The sequence below is a fragment of the Aedes albopictus genome, chromosome 2 (assembly GCF_035046485.1).
Source record: "Aedes albopictus strain Foshan chromosome 2, AalbF5, whole genome shotgun sequence".
Taxonomy (NCBI): domain Eukaryota; kingdom Metazoa; phylum Arthropoda; class Insecta; order Diptera; family Culicidae; genus Aedes; species Aedes albopictus.
In genome coordinates this window covers 212596644-212604517 of record NC_085137.1, presented here as the reverse complement: position 1 = coordinate 212604517, position 7874 = coordinate 212596644, and positions in this window count along the sequence as shown.

The window sequence follows — 7874 nt, the reverse complement described above, 5'->3', positions numbered from 1 at the left end:
CCGTTATTAACAACGTACATTACCGGCGGCCGCCCCGGTACGATCTAGAGCGACTGAAGCAACCGAATGTCACCACCGCATACGCGCAGAATCTCGAGGCAGCGTTGCCGGACGAGGGTGTGCTCGATGTGGCCCCTCTAGAGGACTGCTGGAGTACAATCAAAGCAGCCATCAACAACGCAGCTGAGAGCACTATCGGGTACGTAGAACGGAGTCGACGAAACGATTGGTTCGACGAGGAGTGCAGAGCGGTTCTGGAGGAGAAGGATGCAGCGCGGGCGGTAATGCTGCAGCATGGAACCCGACAGAATGTGGAGCGATACAGACAGAAGCGGAAGCAGCAGACCCGTCTCTTCCGGGAGAAAAAGCGCCGCCTGGAAGAAGCGGAGTGCGAGGAAATGGAACTGCTGTGTCGTTCACAGGAAACACGCAAGTTCTACCAGAAGCTCAACGCATCCCGCAAAGGCTACGTGCCGCAAGCCGAAATCTGCAGGGATAAGGACGGGAGCCTCCTGACGGACAAACGTGAGGTGATCGAAAGGTGGAAGCAGCACTTCGACGAGCACCTGAATGGCGAAGAGAATGTAGGCACGGAGGACCAAGGCAGCGGAGGAAATGACTATGTTGGTGCAGCAGAGGACGGGAACGAACCAACACCCACGCTGAGGGAAGTTAAGGATGCCATCCACCAGCTCAAAAACAACAAAGCGGCTGGTAAGGACGGTATCGCAGCAGAACTCATCAAGATGGGCCCGGAAAAGTTGGCCACCTGTCTGCACCAGTTAGTAGTCAAGATCTGGGAAACCGAACAGCTACCGGAGGAGTGGAAGGAAGGGATAATCTGTCCCATCCACAAGAAAGGCGACAAGTTAATGTGTGAGAACTTTCGAGCGATCACCATTTTGAATGCCGCCTACAAAGTGCTATCCCAGATCATCTTCCGTCGTCTTTCACCTAAAGTAAATGAGTTCGTGGGAAGTTACCAAGCCGGTTTCATCGACGGCCGGTCGACAACGGACCATATCTTCACCGTACGGCAAATCCTCCAGAAATGCTGTGAATACCAGGTCCCAACGCATCACCTGTTCATCGACTTCAAAGCGGCATACGACAGTATCGACCGCACAGAGCTATGGAAAATTATGGACGAGAACAGCTTTCCCGGGAAGCTGACTAGACTGATAAGAGCAACGATGGACGGTGTGCAGAACAGCGTAAGGATTTCGGGTGAGCTATCCAGTTCATTTGAATCTCGACGGGGACTACGACAAGGTGATGGACTTTCCTGCCTACTATTCAACATCGCCCTGGAAGGTGTTATGCGACGAGCCGGGCTCAACAGCCGGGGTACGATCTTCACGAAATCCAGCCAATTTGTCTGTTTTGCGGATGACATGGATATTATTGCTAGGACATTTGGAACGGTGGCAGAACAGTACACCCGCCTGAAACGTGAAGCAGCAAAGGTCGGACTGGTGGTGAATGCGGCTAAGACAAAGTACATGCTGGTAGGTGGGACTGAGCGAGACAGGACAAGCCTTGGCAGCAATGTTACGATAGACGGGGATACTTTCGAGGTGGTAGAAGAATTCGTCTACCTCGGTTCCTTGCTAACGGCTGACAATAACGTGAGCCGTGAAATACGAAGGCGCATCATCAGTGGAAGTCGTGCCTATTATGGGCTCCAGAAGAAACTGCGGTCAAAAAAGATTCACCCCCGCACCAAATGTACCATGTACAAGACGTTAATAAGACCGGTGGTTCTCTACGGGCACGAGACGTGGACGATGCTCGAGGAGGACATGCAAGCACTCGGAGTTTTCGAGCGACGGGTGCTAAGGACGATCTTCGGCGGCGTGCAGGAGAATGGTGTGTGGCGGAGAAGGATGAACCACGAGCTCGCTGCACTTTATGGCGAACCCAGCATCCAGAAGGTAGCCAAAGCCGGAAGGATACGGTGGGCAGGGCATGTTGCAAGAATACCGGACAACAACCCTGCAAAGTTGGTGTTTGCTAACCATCCGGTTGGTACAAGAAGGCGTGGAGCGCAGAGAGCACGATGGGCGGACCAGGTGGAGCGTGATCTGGCGAGTGTTGGGCGTGACCGACGTTGGAGAGCTGCAGCTGCAAATCGAGTATTATGGCGGCAAATTGTTGATTCAGTATTATCATGAATTTGATGTTAACTAAATAAATGAAATGTGAGTCGGGCCCCAGCCAAGCACCCCAGAAGGCTGGGAAGAGTGGACCCGAAAATACCGGCCGGCCCAGAGGGAGGACGCCCCTTTGAACTCTAGTGAACAGACGAAAGAAGAAGACGAAAAAGAGAACAGTTGCCAGTAAGGGAGACAAGGGAGACGTTCTAATGCATCGTCAAGGCGGACGAGTCCAAGTACACGGAGGTCTTGGAGGCGATGCTAACAGTCCGGCTATGTGGAGTTTAGGATTTATCCGGGAAGGAATCACCCGTCACATGCAGCACGCACAACTTACCCAGGCTGACGTCGGTTCGCAAGTGGTGAGGGCGAATGCGGTTGGTTGTTATGGGTTGGGTTATGTGGTTGCTATGCACTAGAGTGGGTCATCGTTTATATGGAATAATGAAAAATTCAATGGTATCCCACCATATCAAAGCTTTTTTGATCCCATTTCAGGACCCAAATAAGTGTGCAAAATTTGGGCACGATCGGTTATGTCTACGTTTTGCGCATCGCGTTTGAAGTTTGTATGGGGTTTTACATGGGAAAACACACTTTTTTGCATTTCTCTCATAACAAGCTCGATTTTTTCTAAAACCGTGTAACCGATAAAGTGAAAACATAGCCTAGGGTGTCCTGAAAAACTTTGTCGAAGACCGCGAAGTGATCTGATGCTTATGAAAAAAGTTATAGCGTTGGCATTGATTGGCGAAACAGCATGATTTTGTTGCTATTGTTATTCATTTACATGTTAAAACATAAACACATGCATGCGGTTCGTTGGTTATAACTTTTTTCACAAGCATCAGATCGCTTTGCGGTCTTCAACAAAGTTTTTCAGAACATCCTAGGCTATCATTTTATAGTATCGGTTAAAAAATTTCAGACAAACTTTTTCAACTTATGACAAAAATGAAAAAAAGTATGTTTTCCCATACAAAATCCCATACAAATTTCAATTGCAATGCGCAAAGTGTAGACGCAACCGATCGTGCTCAAATTTTGCACAGCCACTCAGGACCCAAAACGGAACCAAAAAAGCTTTGATCTGAGAAAACGATTCCGATGACCCACACTACTATGCACTCACTGATGCCAACGTTGTTAGCTTGACAGTTCATAGCACAGATAAACGCACTACATCGCCTAGGCAGCGGGTAGAAGAAGAGGCGGCTAGGCCAAAGCCAAGCCCTCGCAGATGGAATACATCATACTTCGACGAAGGGGTATTTAGGACGGCGCTCCGCCGTGAGCAAAACTTACTTGGTTTACGGCGACGAGCTGGTAGCGGTGCGTATGATGCGACTATGCCTAGGCGAGTCCACCCTAGAAATGGGAGGCCACCAGCTTACTGGTGGACCGGCGCGATTGCGGACCTGCGCCGCGCCTGCCTACGGGCTAGGCGGCGGATGCAGCGAGCACGATCAGAGGAAGAGCGAAACGAACGGCGGGTGGTGTTCGCCGCTGCAAAAGCCGCGCTTAAGACCGAGATAAGAGCAAGCAAAAAGGCCTGCTTTGAGGGTCTCTGTCAGAGTGCCAATACGAACCCGTGGGGTGACGCCTACAGGATCGTTATGGCCAAGACGAGAGGTGTCGTGTAATGCAATCTCAGAGATGTTGGAGGGGATCATTGAGGGGCTTTTACCGCGTCATGATCCTAGTCCTTGGCCTCCTTTCGTAGGACAGCCGGGGACTGGGGCTGGCGATGAGGAGAGGATTACCGATGTGGAACTTGCGGGGATAGCTAAGTCCCTTAGCGTAGATAAGGACGGAGTTCCGAACCTGGCCTTAAAAGTACCTATTGCAAAGGCTCCCGAGATGTTCAGGTCTGCTATGCAGAAATGCCTGGACGAGGGAGTTTTCCCAGAAGCTTTGAGAGGCAGAGCCTCGTACTATTGCCAAAGGCGGGTAAACCACCCGGAGGCCCGTCGGCATATAGACCAATATGCTAGACAGACACGGCGGGGAAGGTGTTCGAAAAGATCACCCTCAATAGAATGTTGAGGTTCACCGAGGGCGAAAATGGTCTTTCGAGTACCCAGTACGGCTTCCGGAAGGGGAGGTCCACCGTAGACGCTATCTTGTCAGTTACAAAAACCGCCGAGAAAGCACTCGAGCCTAAGAGGAGGGGAATTCGTTTCTGTGCGGTAGTGACTCTGGATGTAAGGAATGCATTTAATAGCGCCAGATGGTCTGCTATTGCCGATGCGCTCTTGCGTCTGGGGATACCGGGGTACCTGTACAAGATTCTCGAAAGTTACTTAGAGAATCGAGTACTAGTTTACGACACGGAGGTAAGTCGGAAGTGCTTTCACATAACCTCAGGAGTCCCGCAAGGTTCCATCCTGGGTCCGGTGTTATGGAATGTCATGTACGACGAGGTGTTGAGGTTAGAGTACCCAGTAGGAATGGAGATTACGCTCGAAGTCTACGGTGAAACGATCGAGGAGGGGAAGTTAACTACCGACCACTTGATCAAGGTTGTGGAGGCGTGGATGCGGTCCAGGAAACTGGAGTTGGCTCACCACAAGACTGAGGTGACGGTTGTTAACAATCGGAAGTCGGAGCAGCAGGCGGAGATCAGTGTAGGTTAGTGCACTATCCTTTCAAAGTGCTCCGTCTAACACTTGGGCGTGATGATCGACGATAAGCTCACCTTCGGTAGCCACGTTGATTATGCCTGTAAAAGAGCCTCCACAGCTATTGCGGCACTGTTCCGGATGGAGTCCAAAAGTAAGAGCAAGCTTCTGGCTAGTGTTGCTACGTCCATACTTAGGTATGGCGGCCCGGCGTGGGGCACTGCGCTAAGTACTAAATGCTACAAACAGAAGCTGGAAAGTACTTACAGGCTCATGTGCCTGAGGGTTGCGGCGCGTACCGTACCGTGTCACACGACGCTCTCTGCGTTATTACTGGTATGGTGCCTGTCGGCATCCTTATCAGTGAGGACATGGAGTGCTTCGAAATGCGCGGCACAAGAGGCATACGCAGGACTGTCAGGATGGCCTCTATGGTCAAATGGCAGCGCGCGTGGGACAGTTCCACCAAAGGAAGGTGGACCCATAGGTTGATACCGATGGTAGATAGGTGGATCAATAGACGCCATGAGTTACATTCCACCTGACACAGGTCCTTTCAAGTCATGGGTGCTTCCGACAGTATCTACACCGCTTCGGGCAAGCGGATTCTCTCGAATACCCAGTGTGCAATGGTTTAGAGGAAACGGCGGAACACGTTTTGTTCGTGTGCCCGCGTTTTCGCACAATACGTGACCGCATGCTTGCCACATGCGGGGAGGACACAACTACGGACAATTTAGTCCAGAGGATGTGTAGGAATGATGTTAGCTGGAACGCCGTTTCAACGGCTATTACCCATATCGTCTGGGAGCTACAGAGGAGGTGGCACATGGACTCAGAGAATGGCTAGTTCAGATGCGGTATAAGAGGTGGTCCAGGGGTTCGGAGTCGGCTTCGTAGGTCATACCGGTGCCCTGCGGTCGAGATCGACCCTTACAGCGATTAAGTGGCCGCGGAGAGGAAGTAGCGGTGCTGTCGTGGCGTCGGTCTACTTAGGTTGGATCCGAGCCCGCGGTTGGAAAGGGGTCCCCGGCAAGGGTCGGGGTAAGTGAGACCCTGCTGTCTGCAACATTCGGGTGCATCTGATAGGGCCTGAAGGGTAGAGATACCCTTCCTTTGCGGGCAGGTCAGATTGCAACCCGATGGGCATCAGTTCTTGATGCAACCCGTGGGCATCAGTTCTTGATGTCTGCTAAGTAGTTGGGCACGGGCGGGGTGGACCCTGTCTGCCTTCCGAGGACAAAGGGAGTGGTGAGGACCACTCGGGAAACTGGCTATGCACCAGCATGCTACCGTCATGGACTCTCAAAAGCGAGTCATCGATGTTCGTAGTTGTAGGGTGCGATGTGCACTAGCCCCTCTCTGAAGCAATGCCTTCTTGGTGGTACCGGAGTGTCGAAGGGTTTGGCGACCATAGGAATGTGTTTTAGTGGGTCGAGGAAAGAGTAGCCCTGGCTTTTACTGTTGTTGTAGAAGACGGCCTTAACCCCACACTACAACACAAATTTCCCAAATGGAGGAGAACGTGCCTCTAGAGCCGACCTACTGAACCCCACAGTACCCTAACCTTCCTATTAGGGTGTCTGTATTTCTGTATTTCTATTACAGTAGAACTCCAATGGCGCTGTAGTCACTTTTTCTATTTATTAAATTAATGACTTGAACTTTAATAATTTAATGTTTAAATGTGTCCAGCTTGTAGAAGATCTTTTGTTTTTGGTAAACAAAATTTTTTTGACACTTCTAGGACCGCTACTGACGCTGTAAGGTCGTGGCAAACTAGATGTTAGTCACACGAACAGTCGCGACATTGGACTTCTGTGGCTAGTTATTCTAATGTGTCTGTTGAGCAGATTTTTCCCCCTATGGTTTAGAAAAAAAATCGCCTGCTGTGATTAATCTCACAACCACAGCTCCGTGCAGCCAAACATGTACCTCACAGTTTTCAAATGAAGCGACTCTCCAGTGTAAAACCTGAATGTGATCACGGATGCGTATGAGCTCGACACGGCACAGCGGTAACAGTGCAAGGTGCTGGTGGTCCTCACGGCTGCAAGACCAGTTAGCTACAAAGGTGGCCTTGATTCGACTACTTTTGTGGCGGATACCAATGCATCCGTGTAGTTAAGGATGCTCAAGGTGGGTTGATCAGCGTGCTCGTTAAGCGTTCACTAAGGACTGACTTGGGGTGCAAAGGCCCAGACAGAAGTAAGCTTTGCAGACAATCTGGAAGTAAAAGCCATAAGGCACAGGGCTGCACGAAACATATCAAGTGTTTGATCTATTCCGGGGAATCCGAGAATAGCAAACACCCGACGGGGGGCCAAAAGTGCTCGAACTTTGAAAGTGCCTTAGTTGGTAACGCTAACGCAGCTCTTGTTTTATTCTCTTTTATTTTATTGATGCAAAAGGGGGTCATGGGGCCAAATCTCCAGTGTAACTTCAAGAACTCACATCGTTCATACTACACCTTGGAGTTTTGGAGTAGACATTGCAACCTCTTTAGCTTGGCGGCTTTTGAGTTTAGCGTGGCCTTAAGGATGAGGAAAGGTGGGAGATTGATTTTGCGAAGAACTGTGCAAGAGTCTGTTGTTAATTAAATGTTCAACGTTATAAACCTTTGCGTATTTTTACACAAAATGGACGTGTTTGACGATATGATGCTTGATTTTCAGTGATTCCGTTTATGCTAGTTCTTTTTGTAATTTTTGTTCTTGAGCATTCAAAATTGGAAGCCATTATCGGATCCAAAACGCGTACCACTCGCCGGAAACGTTAATTGGATTGTGGTTCGGTCCAAAATGGCGGCAATATGAACGACGGGTGAATGCTCAGTCCAGGGGTTACGCGGTTGTGAAAGTTAATAGGGTCTTTATCGATAGCTGTCATATAGGGCCCATATAGCCGAGGCGGTAAACGCACGGGTATTCAGCATGACCATGCTGAGGGTGACGGGTTCGATTCCCGGTCGGTCCAGGATCTTTTCGTAAAGGAAATTTCCTTGACTTCCTTGGGCATAGAGTATCTTCGTGCCTGCCACACGATATACACATGCAAAAAATGGTCATTGGCAGAGGAAGCTCTCAGTTAATAACTG